General features: G+C 33.9%; 1 protein-coding gene and 2 pseudogenes across 3 annotated transcripts in view; all 3 read left to right on the forward strand.

Annotated features, from left to right (window-relative positions):
- TTC28 (tetratricopeptide repeat domain 28) overlaps positions 1-22,504 on the forward strand; it is a 609,862-nt gene that overhangs the window by 34,668 nt on the left and 552,690 nt on the right. The window lies entirely within an intron of this gene.
- Positions 215-330, forward strand: LOC118603131 (annotated as a pseudogene).
- On the forward strand, positions 19,925-20,043 carry LOC118603737 (annotated as a pseudogene).

Genomic DNA, 22,504 nt, shown 5'->3' on the forward strand with positions numbered 1-22,504 from the left:
AGATCTGTTTTGTTTGATATTAATTCAGCCACTCCACTTCTCTTTTTCCGTAGTTTTCCTTTTAACCTATTTGTGTCTTTGAAACTAAAGTGTCTTGTAGAGTTACAGCATGTTTTTTTTTTTTTTTTGGTGAATATACTTTTATCATACATTATTTATTTGATCAGATAGTTCTAAGTGCAATGGGGTTTCTGCATATAATAAAATTATTCCCATCTATGGCCATGCTACCCTGAACAAACCCAATGTCTGATCTTGGAAGCTAAGCAGGGTCGGACTTGGTTAATACTTGGATGGGAGACCACCTAGGAAGACCAGGTGCTGTAGGCATAAAAAATAAAAAAAAAAAGGGATTGTAGGCTGATAAGGTCCTTATAATCTGTGAGGTCTACCACGGGTTGCCTTGCCTAAAAAAAAAAAAAATTGATTACCGTATAAGTATTAAACAGAAGTTGCTTAAAGTCTACTTCATTGTGTGAATAAAATGTTTAATGCATATTTTACTTCTTGTACATGCTCAATAGTTTTTATTTGTATTTTTTTCCACTGACTGCAAATTTTTTGTAACACTTTTTTTCTGGCTTTATTGAACTATAATAGAGAATTAGTTGCTTGTATTTACATTGTTCATTTCAGTGAATTTTTCAATTATAGTTGGCATACAATACTATATTAGTTTTAGTTGTATAGCATAGTGATTAGAGATCTATATAACTCACAAAGTAATCACCCCACTAAATCTAGTACTTCTCTTCCCCACTACATATTTATTACAACATTATTAACTATCTTCCTTATACTACCCTTTATATCTCCTTCATGACTGTTTTGTAACTCTCCATTAGTACTTCTTAATCCCTTTGCCCTTTTTCACCAACCTCCCAGCCCCTTTCCTATTTAATAGCCCTCAATTTATTTTCTGTATCTATGAGTTTTCATTTTTGTTATTGTTTTTTTGTTCTTTAGATTCTACATGTATGTGAAATCATGCAATATTTGTCTTTCTCTATCTGACTAACTTCATTCAGTGCAATACCCTCTAGGTCCATCAAGGCAATATTTTTTTTTCATACCCTGCCTTTTAGTCTGTGTGTGTCTTTTAACCCGAAATGAGTCTTGTAGGAAGCATATGTGGGGATCTTGTTTTCTTATCCATTCAGCCATCCTCTTTTTTGTTTGGAGCACTTAATTTTTTTCCATTTGAGTTACTCATTGATAGATATGTAATTTTTTCTTCATGATTTTGGTACATGTTTTTTCTTCTTAAAAAAGTCCCTCCAACATTTCTTGTAATACTGGCTGGGTGGCGATGAATTCCTTTAGCTTATTTTTGTCTGGGAAGCTCTAAGCTCTATCTTTCCTTCAACTCTAAATGATAGCTTTGCTGGATAAAGTGTTCTTGGTTGTAGATTCTGGGTCTTCATCACTTGAAATATTTTGTGCCAGGCCCTTCTGTCCTGCATAGTTTCTTTTGAGAAATCAGCTGCCAGCCTTATGAGTGCACCCTTGTAGGTAACTAACTGCTTTTCTCATGCTGCTTTTAAGATTTTCTCTTTGTATTTAACCACTGGCATTTAAATTATGATGTGCCTTGGTGTGGGCCTCTTTGAGTTCTTCTTTCTTGGGACTCTGAGCTTCCTGGGGTTATATGTCTATTTCCTTCACCAGGTGAGGGAAGTTTTCCATCATTATTTCTTAAATAGCTCTTAAGAGTCTTGTTTTCCTTCAGGTATGCCTATGACGTGGATGTTTTTACATTTAATTGTATCCCATAGGCACCTTAAATTATTATTATAATCTTGGTGTTTTTTTCTTTTTTTTCTTTTTTTTCTTTTTTTTGCTATTGGATGTCCTTGGCTTCCCCATCCTCTGTATTGGTGGTTTGATCCTCTTTTTTATCCATTCTGTTGATTCCCTCTAATATACTCGTTATCTCAGATTATGTGTTCTTCATTCGTGACTGGTTCCCTTTTATAATTTCCATTTCTATTTTTATGTTTATCTCTTTGCTAAAGTTCTCACCGAGTTCATCTACACTTCCCCTAAGTTTATGGAGCATCTTTATAACCAGTGTTTTGAACTCTGCATCTGGTAGATTGCTTGACTCCATTATTCTTAGATCTCTGTTCTCTTCTCTCATATGGTTTCTGCTTCTTTATCTTTCCATTTTGGCTACCTTTCTGTGTCTGTTTGTATGTAATAAGCAAAGCTCCTGAGTGTCTTGGTTTTATTAGCGTGGCTTTGTGTAGTAGGTGTCCAGTGGCACAATCTTGAGAGGGATTCAGCAGTGGGCCAGTTTTTGCCCCAGCCTGTGTCCCTGTGGGGCCACCCGTTAAGATTCAACAAGCAATCCATAGGTGCTGTGCTTAATGTTGCCTAAAGAGGCCACACCATAAACCAAGACCAGCTGCCACCAGTGTGGGTCTTGGGGTTGGCTCAGTAAGGAGCACCGGCCTCACTGAGGATACAACTGAATGTGTCTTGGGTGGGGCCATGAGTTGGGGGAGGCAGAGTTTCAGGAACTCTTCTGGGCAGATGATGACGTTTCATCTGTGGCGGTGCTGCCTCCACACACTGAGAGTGGGAAGGGCTCAACAGAAGAACAATGGATTTGCTGGCACTTCTGCCAGGGAGAGATTCTCACATCTGGCCCTTGCTCCAACAACTCAGTGCCCCTCTGTAAGTAAGGTCCTGGTGCCCTCTGAGCAGCTGACCTGATGCTGTTGCTTGAACAAGTGAATCTGTCACTGCAAAAGTTTGGTCATGGACACAGCCTCTTTAAGAGGTATCTGCAGCTTTTGGCTGCAGTAGCTTCTGTCCCATTCAGCCACTAGGGACCGGGCACCCTTGGGCCTTTGCCCCATTGTACCTTTTACCGTGGTAGGTTGATGAATTATTTCTCTTCCTAGTTGTAGTGTTTCTGTTCATCTAGATTCCAGGCGACTGCTTGCTATTTGCTTCGTGTTTCAGTTCCAACTTTGATACGATTGCAATAAGGATGAACAAAACCTCTATCCATCTACGTGACTTTTAGGTACTTCCCTCATGTTTTTTATTTTTTAAAAATCCATTTGCCCATTTCCTGTCCTTTCATCGTAGTGTCTAATTCATTTATATTTAATGTAACTGTTGATAAAGTAGGATTTATGCCTACCTTTTTGTTATTTTTTTATATGTCTGTATTGTTTCCTATATGTCTTTTTCTTTTCTTCATTCACTACTTCCTTTTTTATGTTAACATAAATATTTTCTAGTGTACCATTTAGATTCCATTTTTTAAAAACTGTAAATATTTTTAAATTATTTTATTGGTGGGTGCCCTAAGGATTATAATTAAAACTTTAATTTAAAACAATAATTTGAATTTATATACCTTTAATTTTAATAGTGTACACAATTTTTGCTCCAATAAAGCTCCATTCTCTTCTCCTTCTGTTGTGCTATTATTGTTGTACAAATTACTCTTTATACATAAGCCCATCAGCATAGTCTTATAATTATTGGTTTATGCCATTGTCTTTTAAATCATACAATTTCTGTTCTCTTTATTGATATTCTGTATTTGGTGAGACTTTGTGCTTACACTTTAATTCTTTAGACATGGTTTTCTTTGGTACTCTGAACATGTTTATAATAACGTTTTTGTCTAGTAAGTTTAATGCCTAGATTTCCTCATGAACAGCTTTTATTGTCTCTCTCTCTCTTTTTTTTTTTTTTTTTTTTTTGCAGGGTTAAGGCCATACTTACCTGTTTGTGTGTCTTATCATTTTTTGTTGTTGTTGAAAACTGGGCATTTTAAGTACTATAACATGGCAGCTTTGAAAATCAGATTGCTTGCTCCTCCTTCCCCCAACAAGAGTTTGTTGCTGTTGCCTTTTGTAAATTAGTGACTTTCCTGGACCAATTTTTTAAAGTCTATATACTTTGTCATGTGTAGCCACTGAAATCTGCTTGATTAGCTTAGTGGTCAGCTGTTGATCAGACAGAGTCCTTAAATGCTTTGAATCAATAAATTTCCCAGTCTTTGTTGAAGAGTTCCTTGTGTATGTTGGGCTTACCTTCAACACTGGTGACTTACAATTCTGTTTTAGCCTTCACTTCCTGCTTGCTTATATATTACTGTAATTTTAGCCAGAGGTGAGAGACTAAGGTATTCTCAGGTCTTTGTTGGGCATGTGCAGAGTCTTAAACATTCCTAAGTTTCCAAGATATTTTGGAGTTTTCTAAGCCCTTTTTTTTACATCTAAATCTATAGATTTTTTTTTTAAGTTTTTCTTTAGCCTCTGATTTATCCAATTTGTATTGCTGCTTCAGGTAGCTGTGATGTTAACTAATTGCCACTGATTTTGCTGACACACACGTTGCGGAGAGGACTGTTTTTACTGAGCCATATCTGAGTCATGTAAAATAAAGTCCTGTGAATGGATTTTTTTAGGTTGCTGCCAGATAGGTCAAATAGTGGTAATATTCTGGGGACGGGCTGTTTCAGGGAACACCAAACCATTTTGACCCTTCTATTGATTTCCTGTTTCTGATTTTCACAGGTATGCTTGAGAGGCTGCTGGCTTTCAAGTCTATCATAAAGCTAGGGAAAGGGGATAAAGGTAGTGTAAGGTAAAACTCCACAAATTTGCTGTTGTTTGAGATTCAGCTGTTTCTGTTGAAGAAACATTTCTTGGGTTGCTGCAAGTTGTTGGTTAACTTCCACAATTCAGAAAAAGTTGATTTTGACAAGTTTTGCTTGTGTTCTTATTGCTTTTATGGAAGAGCAGAGTTTTGGAGGTCTTTACCTTGCCATTTTGGAAGTGCTTTTCCATAATCAGGAAAGGGGATTTTTCATAGGCAAGAATGTGACACTTCCCTTAATTTAAGTTGAAACTGCATTCTACCATGAATGAAATTCATCGCAGCCAGCTGTTACTTCTTTTAATGTTACAGATTTCATTACCAAAACAAATGTTATTACCAATTTATCTTTGGGAATAAAATGGTTTCTTGTTATTAATATAAATCATTATTTCATATGTTTTAAACACATGATTTTATGATAGGCTTATTATGTATATGCCTTTGAAGCTATGTTTCAGGTGTTTTGGGTTAATCTATAAATTGTACATACACACATAATTTTTTAAGTACAAAAGTAACTCAAAATTTCTTTTGGAAAACTCTCAAACAATAAAAATTTTATTCTTCTCGTCTGCTGCTCACCCTATTCCCCATCCCCCACTTCAGTTCTAGAGTTAACTGTTTTTATCCAATTCGAATATTTTTTGAGACCTTTTACAATATATCTACAGCTCTACATATACATACACATGTGCTCACATACAACACCTACATACTTTTTTAAGAAAAGGGATACTTTATGTGTGTGTGTGTGTGTGCCTTCTCAAAACAGAGACATTTAACAGTAGTTAGAATGGCATCTCTCAACATTAAAAAAAGCTGCATCCCCAAATGGGAAAACAAAGAGTAGTAACCTGGAGTTCAGCTGCGTAAACCACTGTGTAAGCCTTAAGTGCCAAGGTCTTCTAATTTCAGAATGATGTGTCTTCAACTTGTATCATCATTTTAGTGGAAAAATGTAATTTAATTTTAGTAAAATGGGATTTATCTCCCAATAGGATTAGTAACAGCATTCACTGAATTTCACGTTCTTCTTTTGTGAACTGTGAAGAAAATGAATACTAGCTAGTAGATCAGTGAGATTCCAGCTCCTGCTGCAGATGAAATGATGTACCAGGACAAAAACACCTATATTTTGATTTACAAAGCTAACAGCAGTTATAAATTTGCAGCTTAATTACAGACCATCTGCACCACAAACCTTTCAAATGACAAAAAATACAAAAAGTTAATTGTTGCAAAAATACTTTAGAAAAAGTGCATAGTCTAAGTGCATAGTAAATAAAAGCACTGAAAAATATCTTACTAGAAGTAGTTCAGCTTGGAAAGGTTATTACAAAAACTTAACATTTTTATTTTATACAAGTTATACTCAAAAATAACTTCATGGGACTGATTTCTGGCTAAAAGTAACAAAGGGTTTATTTGTCAAGAAACAAATACCTTCACTGACATGGTTGGATAGAAAAGAAACAAAGCTACATACCCCAAAAGTTCATACTCAAGATTTCTGCAATATTGATTCAGGACAGGGCAAATTTCCCCTAGTAGGGGGAGACCAAGCCCTGCACTGAGAGAAGAGCATCCTTTGTAGGAGAATGTAGAAAGAATTCAACATACACGCTAAAGTTAAAATCAAAAAAGTTTATTAGTAAAGGGATAATACTTTACAGACTGTGATCACCTCTCAGAGGCAGAGTGAAAGGGAGGGACTAAGAGAGATGAGGACAGTGAGAAAGACAAAGTAGAGATCCAAGAAAGACAGTGAGAGGGACCAAGAGAGAAGAAGAAAGGGCAAGTGTTCAGAGATTTCTTTAGTTCTCATGTATCATTCTTTAGTTGCCATTTCCTTTGATATGAACATACAGTGAGGATTGGGAAAGGGAAGAGTATGTTGCCTGAAAGACCTGCTGGTTCCCAGCCTTTAATCCATAGGTTGCCTAGGGTTTTAGCCTTAGAGAATGAATGATTTTATTTGTGTAGGGCAGCTACTTGAAGACTGTGTTATTCGTCTTCCCCCTTCCACAGGTGTAGGGAAATGGGTTGTTAGCAATCCCAGTAGAAATCTTCCTTTATTCTGAAAGTGTCCTGGCCTGGCTGCAGGGCTGATAAGCATATTGCAGTCTCTGAAGGTAGCTTGATTAACATTTTTAATTCTCTTGCCTCCTGCCTACATTAGTATGATGGCGCTGATATATCCTTTAATGACAGAATGTGGTAATCATGGAGTTGATTATTGCTAAAGTAGATTTTAGATGAATAAAAGAAAGAAAAATTAAGCTTGACACAATCTGACCAAATGTGTCAATTTACAGTTTCAAGGTTATTTTAGAAAATACCTACATTTACGCAGTTCTTTTATTTATTCTGACATGCTATAAACAAATAAATAACGCTATTTAAAATAAATAACGCTATTTAAAATAGTATTATTTATAAGCCTTTCTTCCTCTTGTGTCAGAAAAGAGAAAAAAGTGGCACCTAAGACTGAGGAAGCACAGGCAACTGACAGAAATGGGTGGGCTAGGGAAGCTCAGCAATCACATGAATTGAATTTACATGGTGTGATGTTCTCCTAGGTTAAGAGTCAATCTGCTCAAAGCCAATTAGGAAGAAATTTGAAGAAAAACTTTGTTTTGTAGTTAAACCCTTTATTGCTTTCATTCTTATTCAAAATCAGTCCAGCTGTTAGTCTGAGTCTGCAGGAGTTACTGTATCAAGGCTTGTAGCACTCAGTATTTGTGCTTGCAAGTTATGTTAATAAAAGAAAAATGAAATAATGCATTTCCAGAAAAGGGATAGTTTAAAGTTATTAGATTTGTAGAGTGTTCATTTTTCTGTTAATATAGATACCTAATCAGTTTTAATAGCTATAAAATATTCCTTATTAGGCATATACCAATATAACATTTTTGATTTTTTTAGTTAAGATGAAAATATAAATTTTTTTAAAATTAAATTTTAATTTTAAAATTTGAAATTAAATTAAAAATTTTTATTTAAGATGAGGAGGAAAAGTGGTCGAAAGTTTCTATCTCTTCTTGGGTACATATATGAAGGCACAAAGTAGTCTTTTTTTTTTTTGTTGTTATTTAAGGATAGACTACAAACAGACTGCAAACAAAAGGACATTTTTCTAGTTGGTCACCATTTAATAGATAGCTTTTTCTATTTGGTATTGAAGTGAGTCTTAAGCTCACTGGTCATTGTTTACTTATTTATACATTTAGTTTTTATGTCACTATTGTTGATTTGAGGTAAAACACAGTTTTTCACTGAGAGGAATTTTTCTCATAAATGTAAGCCTGAGGTAATGCACAGTCCACAGCATCTCCTTGGAAATCAGACTTTTGTGAGATAGAACCAACTACTTTAAGATGAGTTCTTTGTCTTAGGAAATGTTTCAGGAAGTCTGGCAAGAAGGAAAGTTTTGGAAAGGAAATTCAAGAAATAAGAGCTCAGTTATTTAAATTCTCAGGTTTGTTCGTTATAATTCATTTAAAGAATGTTCTAATAATTAAGTTCTAAACATATGATAAGTAATGAGGGTCACTTCCAGTTCCCAGATGGTACATATTCATCACACTAAGAAGTGTGAATGTATTGTTTTAAATAAAGTGGTAGTTTTGTTGTCATTTATACTTGACAATTAATTAAACTGTAGATATGTGCTTGGTGGGTGATATTATTTAAAGTGTATTAGGACACTCAACTATGAACGGTTTCTATTTGGCTTGTCTCCTGTAATAAAAGTTTGGTAGCATTTTTTATGTTGTGAAAAGAGAAAACTAGGGGTTTGCACAGTCATATCATAAAAGTATTTTTCAGTCTCAAAAAACCATTTTGGATCAGAAGGTATGAAAGCAACTCCAGAAACAATGGCAGAGAAATATTTTTCCAAAAAACGTTTTTAAATGATAAGATTGGTATATGAGCAATATATGTAAATAAAATTCATCTTTTTTTGAAATTGAGGTACTACTGTTGTCCAAATTGGAACATTATTCATATATTTTTGTTACTATAGCAACGCTGAATGTTAATGGATATATCTAGTAGTGATTAAATTTTTATACAGGAGATTGGCTGACATTTCAGAACTGTTATACTGTTTCAGTTTTGAAGAGGGCTTTAAAAGCATTTTAACATCGTATTTGGCTTATAATTCTCTTTACCTATTATTATTTTCTGAACCATTTGAGAGTAAGTTGCAGACATGATGTCCCGTCACCCCTAAATCCTTCAGTATGTAGTGAGAATACTCTCATATATGACCTCAGTACAACCATTAAAATCAAGACGTTAACATTGATGCAACACTGCTATCTAATCCACAGACCCTTTTCAAATTTCAGTGATTGTCCCAGTGATATCCTTTATAGACACCCTTTTCTTTCTTGTCCAGGATCAAGTACCTGGCAAGAAGTATGTTAGGAGTCTAGTTCAGATAGACTATATCAGGTCTGTACCACTCACTCATATTACAAATAACTTATTTGACTGATTGGAGTTTGACAGCTCTGGAGTTCCTGATTGTTAGTTTCTTGGTTTGTGCCCTGACTTTTTATCACAATATATTTCTTATCCTTTGTTCTGGACTGTCAGCCTTTGTCCATACTACCTAACCTGAAGCTCACTGCTCTTTTGATCCTAGCAGTCCTTTCATCTTTTTTGTTTCCTTATCATAATAATATGGAAGGGATAATTAATATTTACCATACCAGGTCCTCATGTGTCAGTTACCTACCTCTTCTTTGTAGGAGTTAGGTACAATATGAAATTATTGCCATTACGAATAATTTTATATGTCAACAGCCAGCATGAGGACTATATAAAGCTGAATAGAGCTATATACCTACAACTGTGTGTGTATGTGATATTATGCTGTGAATCTTGGGGTAGGCAGAATGTGCTCTGGAATTATTTTGGATTATGTTCCTGCCTATAGGCTCTATAATCTTAGCCTGGTTGCTTCAAACTCCTCAAGTGATAGCTTCTTATTTCACAGGGGAATAAATTAATGCAATCAAAGCCTACTATTTGGGATTGGTTGCAACTCTTGGAATATATCGTTATAGACGGAATATTCACTGCTTAAGAATTAAGTGGCTAATATTAGTATGATATAGATTTGTGTTAGTTTTTAAAGGTTGGATGTCTGTTTCCTACAAGTAAGTTTATTATAATTCTTATTTCTCAATAGATAAGCTTTAATGATGCTTGGAAATAGGCATATTAAAAGTTGGCTAGCTTCTAAATAGGTTTTCCAAGGAGGAGTCAGATTAAAAGGTGGCATAAACTTCTGGTTAAAAGTCATAATTTTTCTTAATGATAAAATATTAAATTTAGGTTTAAAGATAAATTGGATAAGGAATTCGTGTTAACAGAGAAGTAGTGATTTGATTTCTGGAAAATACATTGAGAAAGGAAAAAATTTTCTGTACAATTGGCCTCTATCACATGCATGACGAATCCTTTATAAATTCATGTGACCATGCATTAAGAGCTGCAAATTATTGAGTAAAATGCAACTTATATTTGGTGTTATTAATTTCCCAGACTTGTGCGCCCTCTTGTGTTTAATTTATAGTTGAAACTGTTCTATGTTGTGTGGCTTTCAGTTAATGGTTTGGGTTGGTGTATGTACATATTTAAAGAGATTAAAAATTTTTAAGTATAATGATAAATATTCAATGCATATTACCTAATTTCATAATTACAAGGGAAAAGAATGTTAAGTGTTTCCCTGGTTCTGTTACCTACATTTACTTTCATATACTCCATATCAAATTTTATATTTAATTATTGCATTTATTGAGATATGCGTCCTTGAACATAGTTATTTTTTATAAGATTAAGAAAGTTTAATTATACTATAATTTTTATATGAAGCTTCTGTGGCTACTCTAGGTTATGTTAGGTGATCAAACCTGAGTGCTTGGCATATTATTGGCCTTCAATAAATATTTGTCGAAAAGAAGAATGGAAATATTATAACTGATTACTTGTGTTTTCTTATTGACTGAAAGAATTAAAATTTGTCGGATAATTGCCAACTTGATATATTCTTAAAGACAGTGTGTTACTCAGGTTCCAGAGGCAACTAGAGAACAAGTGACTTTTGATTGTTAGGTTAGTATTTAATTAAAATAGGACCTTTATATTTAATGGTACTTTAATAACCGTATTAAAATCTCAATCAATAGCTTTCTTCTAATTGACATGAAACTAGGGCTCCCCTTATATGGACTCTCCATTGAATGAATTACTTTGATTGATTTCGTGGATCCCATTAGAATCAGATCATTTTTGGTGCACATTTATAAGCCATTGTGCCAAGCTGATTGTAGAAGCTTAGCAAATAGTGTCATAAACAAAGCATTCCTTTCAAACAGGGAAGGAATTGAAAAGTTGATTACAAAGAGTTTGTTACCAAAAGTTCAGAAATTGAGAATGCCTTGCCTACCTTCTAGATAATAATAAAACCCTCTTGCATTTGATTTGTATGGGCAATTGTAGACTAAATCGTATACTTTGAAAAGGAGATAAAGGACTTTATGGGTTTCTTGATTATATTCTCAAATTTGATAAAACTTACCTTTTAAAGAATGGGATGTAGAATCCTTCCTGTAAATCCCACATAATTCTGTAACTGTTGTCACAGAAAAGGATTTTTGTTTTTGGTTTTAGTGTTAATTTGGCCCATATGGCATCTCGCCTGTACTTGTGCCCTTGTAATTTTCCTTGAACACGCATTTCACTGATAGTTTTGCAATTTACTAAATCACTAATTAAAAAAGAAAGAACTGTAGGAAAAAGTTACCTATCTAGTATGTTTTTTTCTAAAGATTTGCTTGCTGTGTCACAAGTAAACATACCCATAATCCTGTCCCTTTTGTTCCTGTTATATTGCATATAGGTTTATATTTTGATCTTTTAACTTTGACCTCACCATTAGCAGATTTAAGAGAGCTCATTTTCTGTGTATCAAATATATAGAGGAAATTTGCTGACTCTTCATATTCAGGATACTCTATAAATTATTTGACTAATATTTAGTAAATAGTTATTGCATGTATAGCACCATGTCAGTTTTTCCTTGGTTTGAAGTGATACATTTGTTTGGTTTTATTTTTAGACAATTTATATATATGTAGAAGTATTTACAAATTTCAAATCGTATTTATTATTTCACTTTTTTCCTTGTTTCAACCCTTCGAGGTCAGCGTAGTAGGCATTTTTATGATGACTTTTACAGATGATGAAAACATCTTCCTATGTGTTAATATCTTTTTTATATAAATATATTGGCTAGTTGTCCTTCTAGTGGCCAGTAACCCTGTTTATAATGATTTTGTAAGTATTCATAGTGGATTGGAAATAGTATAATGTGATTACAATATAATTCTCAGTCATTTCTTCTATGTTCCTGCCTACATATTGGAGGCAATTCTTAGCCCTTTCTACTATCCACATTTTGGTTAAGAAAACAAGGATGAAATTGTTTAAACAAAAACAAACTAAATTACCAATTCAAAAGCTTGTATACATAGTTTCTTTGGTAGTGGCTTGGGTACTGTTACATTATAATAGTATCAGTCAAAAAACAAGGAGTGATATAATAACAAAGTAGAATGGTGGTTGTTACAGGTAGGAGGAAACAATTCAGTAGATGTAGAATTTCAGTTTTGCAACATGAAAAAGTTCTGGAGATCTTTTACACAACACTGAATACATTTAACACTACTGAATTGTACACTTAAAATTAGCTAAGATGATAATTTTATGTTATGTGTTTTTAATTATAATAAAAAAGACACATTAAAAAGGCAGAGAATACAAAGTTTAATATATCAAATGTTCAGGAACCTGTTCCTAGAATGAGCAAGAGATAATAATTTCTCCTCAGTGATTATTTGTGAGGTTAAATTTTACTGAATCTTGGTGTTACAGCTTGTTGTTAGAAGCTCTGCAGCGCCTATATCATCTTAGGTTCCCTTAAATTTTTAGGCTATTGCTGTATTTTGTTCAGTTAATATGATGAGAAGTATTCTTGCTTCTAAATGTATATTACTTTTTTTATTTTATTCTGGTTTCTCTGATAATAGGAAGAGATTTCTCACATTTAATGACATTTCTATACTTTTACTCAGGAATTTCTTCTCCAGATGTCTGGCACTCATTGTGAACTATTTGGAGATATCTTAAACTTAGCAAAATTAATGAATGATTAGCATAAGAGCCTAGTAAAGTCATCTATATAATGTACAGTGGTTTATGCAGGAGTAATTTAGATTCTTCCAGTAATGACTGTCAAAATCTCATTATTTTAACTTCCATTAAAATGTTAGTAGACTGCTGTTTTATCCTTTACTTTGAAGATTTAATTATAAAATAACTTTTTTACTAAAAAGTCTTTTGTTTAAACAGAAAGGCTCTCTAACCAAAAGCATAGTAATTTTTCTTTCTCTGTATTAATTTTCCTTTTAGTGCTACCTATGATGCAAATGTAGCAATTTGAATTGGCAAATACATATTATGTAGCCTTAAATAACTTCTCATCTTACTTAGAATAAAATTCTTATGGCCCTAGAAAGCCCTCATCTTGCCCTTGCCTACCTCTCTGATTTAATCTTTTAACACTCTCTCATTGGCCCATTATAATCTAGCTACAATCTTTTATTTTTTTTTTCCTGTTCCTCAAATATTTGCATTTCTTGCCCACTTTGGGCCTTTTGCACTTGCCACCTGGAATTGTCTTTTCCACATATAATTATGACTAGTTGATTCTTTCTTATATTCAGATATCAATTTGAATATTGCTACCTAATTGATGTACCTGCTTAGCCATCTGTATTCACGTTGCCCTATTTAAATTTTCTCCATGGCTTTTCTTTCTACCTGATAATTTTTTTTTTTTTTTTTTTGTCATTTCCCTTGCTCCCTAGAATGTGTGCTTCAGGAAAGCACGGAGCTTGACTTTTGTTTTTACCACTGTATCTCCCGTGTCCAGAACAACACCTGTCTTGCAGTAAATGCTTAAGAGTTGAACAAATGACTGAATGATTCATTGTTTTGTCTTACTATGTGCAAGACACTGTGAAAAGACCTGCGGGGATAGAGTTTAGTCACAGAGACTAACAGTTTAATAAGTGTGATATAAGTGTTAAGTCTTATAATAGAGGGATGTATAAAATGCTATGGGGGTCACGGATAGAAGAGTAACAAATTTCTCTTAGAGATTGGCCATGGGATATTAGAAGTGAATTAATGCGGTAGTGCTTCGTATTTCACATTAAACTGTTTTGTGGCACTTTGCTGATTAGTTAATGACTAGTTTTTACATTTCTAATATTTCATTTAACTTTACTATTTACTTTTCTGTAAAAAGATGCTGATGATATTGATCTCAGGAATGCTGTAAAAATTGTTTAATGTTGGCTAAGTGCTTTGAAAATGTAAAATGTTGTATAAGCCCTGATGTTCTTAATTTAACTACTACTTTTATAATTGTTTTATTATGTACTGTGTTCCCAGTTATTCAGATAAGAATAAATATAACAGTTTTTTTAAAGAGATCATTTAAGGAAGGCCTAATTTGTTATTTGATGTGGACTTTTTGCATTGTGTTTTCAGTAGAAAATAATATTTGTATTTTCTTTTTATGCCATTTTCTCAGAAGAGTAGTAATGTACTATAACCCCCAGGAGGCAGTCGTATACCAAGAAGATTGTGTGCTTGGGCAAGCTTAACAGCAGTGCAAACCTGTTAGTGATTAGTGACTTGATTTAACATGCAGAGACTTCCTTTTACTGATCAGATAGTGAACGTTTCAACAGATATTTTAACTTTCCTTTTCCCATAGTATTGTGTTATCTTGTGTTTAAGAGTGTTTCTTCCCTAAAGAGAGGATCCTATCTATTTCAGTTGTTGGAGCGTAATAATAGCTAGGGATTGTTATATACACAGGGGTATCTCACTTTATACTATATTATACTATCCTATGTTATAGTATAGATTTTTCTAAACATTTTGAATAGATTGGAAAATTAATAAATTGAATATTACTTTAAATTTCTTTTGGCAATGAGTTTCAACCTTTGTTTCTGTCCTAAAGTGCTAATGGATAAATACATTTAAAACTCTCTAACAGTGGCTTGCTGCTTCAGTGATTCTCAATTTTTGGCAATTTTCTGCTCCAGATCTTAGAGAGCTTCATGTTTCATTATCTGGAGTCTTACTTCAGAGAATTAGGATTAGCCATCTTCACAGAATTAGGGTGAGTGGCCATGAAAAAGAATATTATTCTTAATATTTGACCCTGCATCTCACTTATCCTTAAGGGTTTTTTTTTTTTTTTTTTTTTTATTTTAACATGCAAGAAATGGTGTTTTTTAAAGTGTGGAAATTTTAAAGATTTTCAACAGTGAAGTGGATGAGCATTTATAGGTTTTTCTTGGAGGCCCCTCTGTGTGCTTCCATAATACCCTATACTTGTTCCTATCCTAAGTACTGACTTATCACACTGTATTATAACTAACTTAGTTTTTTGTCTATAACCCTGAGAGCTTCTTAAGGTGCCTAGCACATAGTAAATGCTCAACACATATTGTAAATGAATGCTGAGTTTGTATAGACTTGAGATATTTTAACTAAAGATACTTAGTGCAGCAACAGAAAGATGTTATTTACAAAGCTTTTCTGCTGTTCAAGGTGTTTGGAAGTTTTACATAGTACATGGCATTAGTGAAATATTAGGAAATTCTTATTGGGAATACTGGTTTCAGAGCTTCCAATGGATACTTAAAACTGGTTTTAGTTTGTGACAAAGAGATAAATGACAGGTTAGATATTTGTAGAAGGTAGTTTGACACATTGCTTCATTGATTACTAATTCTTAGAAATTATGTGTAGTTGATATGAGACCTAGTGTTTTAACTAATTTCAGAATAGGTATTGAGGCTTGATTCTAATGTTTTATATTAACCTTTAAAAAACACTTCTGTATAAAAAGCATTCTATACTATATTCTATATGAAGGTATGAAACCCCTAGTCTTCCTCCTGTGGTACCCTACCCTTATAGCTACATGTGTATTTTCCTGAGACTGATAGAGTCAGCACTGTATAGTTTGGGCAATACTGCCAGTCACGTAACTGAAATAGCTTAGTGGCATAAGATACTGTCCTTTGGTTGTTTACTTCTAGAGATATTGTAGTCCTTGGCTAAAGCTTGACTGACTGCACTTTCACCTGCCTATAGTTATAATTATAGTTTCATTACTATCTGTACTAAAAACTGCACAGCTTTATGTTACATAGGTTGTTTTGTGTTTTTATTTATTTATTTTTACTGTCATCTAGAACATGAGGAAATGCTTTTTAAAAATACTTCAAGTTCTAGGATAAGACTTTTCACTACAATTATTAATTTAGTTGTTTGGGATTCATTGACAAATAAGTGTAAGCAATATTCCCCGCCCCCATTATAATATATAAGAATTGAGAAAAACTTTTAAAAAATCTATTTTTTTAAAGCTATGTAGAAATTTTGAATTCTTTGGGAGATAGATATGACCAGTTGGAAGTTAGGGAAAAGATTCTAATGCTTCATTTTACTCGGTTCCCCAGAATGTACATTTTAGGTCAAAAGGTCTGGTAAATTGTGGTAATTGATATAATCCCTGATTAAAATCCTCAATTTATTAAAATTTCCAAGTTATACTTTTGAGTAGTCACCTACTTTCAGAGAATAAATGTTATGATTATCAATCTCATAATAAGGTTAATAAAAGCTATTAATTCTCTTTGGTGATGAAAGATAAGATTAACTAATTAGCAATTAAACAATAATGCTAGAATTAAAATTCATTTTGTTTTTAAAGTTTTAGATACAACATCAGTGTCTCATCACAACTTAGAGTACTTTATCTGTGCCTTAATTATAGCGCAGGGGACTTTTAATTTTTGCCTTTGTACCTTTCAGGAGTAGTTGTTAAATATACCAGTAAACAATTGAGAAAATTTGTTTTATCAAACTTGAGAAGCCTAGCTCTACATCTCACCTTGTCCCTGTGAATTCAAAGCCTCTTTCCTGAGAAGTAATTCTTCCCCTCCCTACTCCACTACAACTTACAGCTCAGAGATCTGAGCAGTAAAACTAGTAAATGATCATAGACAAAGAACCTTTGGATCTGTGGGCCCTTAGGGGGATAAAACAATAGTTATGTGAGTATATATCTTTTAAATAACTCATTTGTGAATAGGTGATACATGCTTATAGCATGAAATTCAAGAAACAGGGTGTACAGTAAAAAGTAAGTTTTCCTTTCTGTCTTCTAGCCAGTTTTCTTCTCCAAAGGCAACTGCTATTACTAGATAGCTTTAAATCCCTCCCAGAGTATTTGATGAATGTATAAATCTTTTTCCATATTTTACACGTACACATATATATAAATAAAATCTTTTTATACTTATATATCTGCACATAGATATATAACAGTCTATATATCTATGTCTAATCTATATATGATTGTTAACAGTTTGGGATTGGAGAAGGAAAATAAAGATATTTAAAATACCTTAGGAATAAGAGTTTTAATCTGAGAATTAGGGCTTACATCAATATTAGAGCTGGGAGTGAATGCCAGGGAAGTCACCTTGGAAAGTCAGGGAAGGAAACACTGAAGACTTCCAGGGTTCTCAAAAACTGATAAGGAAACTGCTGCAATTATCAGGGGTCTTTGAGAACTGCTTCTGCCCCCATGTCTTAGGCTGCAGCAATAAAGCAGGTGATTCTCAAGCGCTTGTCCAAAACCACTGTGAATCTGACATCTGCCTTCAGCCACCTCAAAAAAGTAATGGCCTCTACTCTTTCCAGATCTCACATGTATTTTTTCACTGGCAAAATCTAACCCAGATCAATACAGGGAAAGGGTTTCTGGGAAGTAATAGAGGAGTTTTAGAAGAGAGGGGTTGTGCTAAGTTACCCAGACAATGGTTAGTAAGAATTTTGACTCAGGAAAACTGCTGTGTCCCAAATGGGACTGTCATTCTTGCTTGTACACCAAGTGTCTGAGGTTTTTGATAAAAGCTAATAGGTTATAGACAACTTAGACAACAAAAAAAGGAAACAAACAAACAAAACAATAAAAAAGAAGAATCAAGGGACTTCAGTGTCCTGAAAACCAGTGAAGGAAAAAATTTCCAGAAGAATTAAGCAGTTAATTATAAATAATACTGTCATGAAGGAAAAGAGAAGAGGAAAAAGAAATTTGCTGGGTTTTAATTTGATGGATTTAGTGAGATTCAAGAGTAGTTTTTATGGAGTAGCCAGAGCAGAGACGTCCTATAACCAGTCAGTATCATCATAATAATCACATAAATGAAGAAAAGTTCATCAAATCAACTTTGTCTTACTCTATTACCTTTTAATAATATCTTCAGATTCTTTTCTGCTACATTATTTATAGTATTAAATATAAACACCCAATTGGAATGCGATACTCCTATAATTGTCAGAACAAAATAGTGTATACCTAGAAATTACCACCTAGCTCATTTATGTAAATTATCTTCAGTTGAGTTAAAAAAATCTTTGAGTCATATTGTTTGTCATTCATTATATTCCCAGGCACAATAATAAAAAAGTACATAGACCAATATTAATTAATTGTCTTGATATAATACTATATTTATCTAAGATGGAACCATTGGCAGGAACTTGGTGAAAGATATGTGAGATCTCTGTTCTATATTTGCAACTTCTTGTGAATCATGAATCTATGATTATTGAAAAAATTTAAAAAAGTACATGGACCTGGAATCGTGTCTAGGAATCTACTTATGAGCTGAGTCACCTTGGGAAATCCTTCTATTTTTCTGTTAACCTTAGTTACCATATCTATAAAGTGAGGTTAATGATAATATATCTCTCACAGGATTGGCATAAGAATCAAATCAGAGTCTTTTTTGAAAACATTTGTAGACAGCAGAGTTCTATGGGAATCTTACTGAAAATTGTATACTTTTTATAATTAAGAATACTTGTAATTATTAAGGTTTCTTTTTTAACAGACCATTTGACAAATTCATCAAATTCACTTTGAAGCTTTGAAATTTGCAAGATTATATTTCTTCTTAACTTGGTTTTACCTGCAAACAATCAGGATACTCTCAGTATTATATATAGAACAAACACTTTTTCAGTGGGGTATGGTCCCTTTTGGATTAAATTTCTATTTTCATTGTCTTAGGAACAGCTTGAAGCTGTCATTTGCAAGTCTTGTCATCATTTGTAGGGCCAGTAAGTTTTATAATCTATTTTTTGGGCTTGATCGAATAAAAAGAATAGGGCCTTATGGCTCTTAGCAATTGAAGTCCCTTATATTTCCTTAGTCACTAATAGGCCACTGATTTAAGAGTTTCGGTTTTTTCATTAAACAAGTGTTAATGGGGTAACCGTTATATGCTGGATAATGTTATAGGCACTTGGGATAAATCTGTAAACCAAAGAAAAGGTTGCCTTCAACTGAGATGGAGTTTTGTGATGGGACAAGAAAGGAATAAATGATAATCAAAACAAATATATGATACATTAGAAAGTGATAGTGCTGTGGAAAATAAAAAAGTAAAGCAAAAATAGTGTTGGTGAGAGGGATGGGAGTGAGGGTGTGTTTTATGTAAAAAGTAATACTAGAGCAAAAATTTAAAGGAAGTGAGGGAGTTAAACATTAAGTTGTTTGGAGGAAGAGCACTCTTAGTAGGGGGAACAGCTAAAGCAAGGCCCCTGGGCAGGAGGGTACATGGCTCATTTGATGAAGGAAATTTATAGGAGAAAGTAGTAGGGCATTAGGGAGCCAGATCATGTAGGTCATTGTAAGCCATTTTAAGAACTCCGGCTTTTACTTGGGAAATGTGGACAATTAGAGGGTTTTGAGCAGAGAAGCGCTAATCTAACTTACCTTTTAAGAGGAATACTCTGGCTTCTATGTTGAAGCTGGACTGTGAGGGGTAAGAATAAGAGCACAGAGACTTGTTAGGAGGCCTTGCAGATGTGAGAGATGATGATGGTAGTGTGGAGATAGTGATATATATCTAGTTATGTCTAGATTCTGGATACATTTTGAAATAGTGCCACCAGTATTTTCTGACAGTTTGGAGAAAATCAAGGATGATTTCAAGGTGTTTTGCCTGAGCAACTGGAAGGATAAATTTGCTGTCAACTGAGATGAAGAAGGTTGTGGTTGAAGTTGAATTAGAAAGATCAGGAATTTGAGATATCTAAAAGACATCCAGTCTATGGCCATGCCACCCTGAACTAGCCCAATCCCATCTGATCTAGGAAGCTAAACAGGGTTGGGGCTGCTTAGTACTTGGATGGGAAGCCATCTAGGAGGATCGGGTGCTGTAGGCGTAGAAAATAAAAAAGTAGGGATTATAAGATGACAAGGTCCTTGCAAATCTGTGAGGTCAACCAAGGGTTGCTGCATTTAAAATAAACAAACAAACAAACAAATAAAACAAAAAAAGACATCCAAGTGACATACTGAGTAGGCAGTCAAATATATAAGTCTAGACTTTTGGAGGTATGAACTAGAGATATAAATTTGTTTTTAAAACTATATCTGTAATTACATAGATATAATTACCGGGGGTAGGTAGATAGAAAAGAAAAGAGGTCTAAGGACTGAGTCTGGATGTGCTCTCCCATTCAGAGGTCAGGGAGGAGATAACAAGTGAAAGAGACTGAGGAGGAGTGATGAGTGATGCAGAAATAAACGAGAGTGTGGCATCTCAGAATCCATGATATACCTCATTGAGACAGTTATCATTGGCATGAGCATAATCAAGATGCTGAAACTATATTTGATATCAAAAGATGCTTTGTGACTGTTTTTCCTGAAAGTAGTGGTTTTAATTTAAGTGGGTGTGGAAGTTGCTGATAACATTCTATAAATGTCCTTTAATCAAAATATTTTAAAAAGTCACAGTTTCTGTCATTGTTTTGCAGAGGTTATTGATCTTGTTGATTCATTGCTTAAGCCAATATTTTGCACCATTGCTGGAGATTGTGAGAGTTCTTGCAGATTTGTTCTAAATTTCATGGAGATTACTGAGGCCCCCTGTGAGATTTAGAAATTGGAGGATGCCCATAAGATCAAATAGGAAGTTATAGAAACCTTTTTAAGTTCCTGTTTTTTTCTTGTTAAACTGAATAAAAAGTTGTTAATATCATTAACTATCAAGCCACTGTTTAAATTTATAATTTTCTCATAAAAATCATAATTAAAAAAAATTAGTTTATTTGTTTGAATCCAGATCTATTTAAGGTCCACACATCATGATTGCTGGTATGTCTCTTAAATCTTTTTTAATCCTCGGTTTTCCTCACAGTTCTCTGTTATTTTTGTAATTCAGCTAGGGTTAATTGAAGGAAGTTGCCGAAAACTCCATAGACCTCATAAAACTGGATTAACATTTTTCCTTTTAGGAAAAGTGTCACTAAGAATACACAACAAGATCATTTAGATAAAGTAGAGATTGAAAAATAGAGGACTGATGGTTTTACCTTTTAGAATTTAGGAATGCTCGAGGTAAGAATTGGAGGGCCTCCTTTCAGAGTATCTCAGTGCTACTTTATTTTTCTTAAGTAGTTAAAGAGAGTAAGAGCTAAGTAGTCTTGAGCATAGTGTATACATAAGTTAAGGACAATGTTCAATGAAACATGCATAGTTTTTTCTCTAGGATCTGAAAACATGAGATTGGTTGTGTATTTCATAAATTATTTTTGAAATATTACTTAAAAAATCACTTTGGGATTCTAGTCTTTGGAAGAGAATAAATAACCAAAAGGTAGTTTCATAATATGAGTGAACAGGTTTTTAAGAGCACCAGGAGCAGCATGTAAACCCTTGGTTTAGGCATTCTCAGTCAATTTGTAAAGTTAGGAGTAAAGGTGCAAAAGTTTATCCAAAATTGAGGCTTTTTCTGTGGCTCTGGAATAGAATGAAGTTTGGCCTAGTACCTTGTCAGCTAATGGTAGTTGAGGGTCTTCAAGTTCAAAGATATTTTACTTTTTGTACTCTTGTGCTAATGTCATATCTGGATGCTGGGGAAGCAAAGAGAAATGAATTCAATTGCTTCCTTGACGGAACTAAGAATCCAGTAGAGGAGATTGACATAAAGCTATGTCTTTTCCATTTCAACTGTTGTTTTTTTTTAAAAAAGGCCTTTTCTGCTATTCTTTAATATGTTAATCTTAGTAAGTCAAAATTCCCCATGTGTTAGTTCCAATATCTGGGCTAATTCTGTTGAATGCATTGTCTCTTGACAGTGTGTTATTTTTTCTTGTTTCTTTGTGTGTCTCATATGTTTTGGTTGCAAGCAGACATCTTGTGTAGAACAGTAGACAATGAAGACAATAGTATTCATGCCTGTAAATGGTCATGCCTCTTCCTTTGCTTGGCCTTTGTTGTAGGACTTGTATCAGATTAGTCAGAGGCTGAACTGAGTTTTGGGTTTTGTTGTTGCTATTCTTGTCCTTAGTTCACCATAGGCTTTGTACTCATCGAGTGGTTTTTTTTTTGTTTGTTTGTTTTGTTTTTTGTTTTTAATATTCATCTAGTGTTATCTTGTGCTGAGGGTGGAGAATAATTTATCGGAGACTTTTTCTCAATGTCTGACCCATCCTCAGCTTATCTTTGTAGGTAGAAAGATATCTTCCATCTCAGACAGGATCTTTTCCCACATTCTTGCCTTCCCCCTACCAGATCTGCCATTATTTGCTACTCAGTGCCTCCTAACTTGGTATTAGGGGTTGGTAGTGGGGGCTGTTCTGGTTCAGCCTTAGGCAGTTGCTGTGTTGGGGTCTTCTT

Source organism: Rousettus aegyptiacus, unplaced genomic scaffold (assembly GCF_014176215.1).
Source record: "Rousettus aegyptiacus isolate mRouAeg1 unplaced genomic scaffold, mRouAeg1.p scaffold_m13_p_5, whole genome shotgun sequence".
Lineage (NCBI taxonomy): Eukaryota > Metazoa > Chordata > Mammalia > Chiroptera > Pteropodidae > Rousettus > Rousettus aegyptiacus.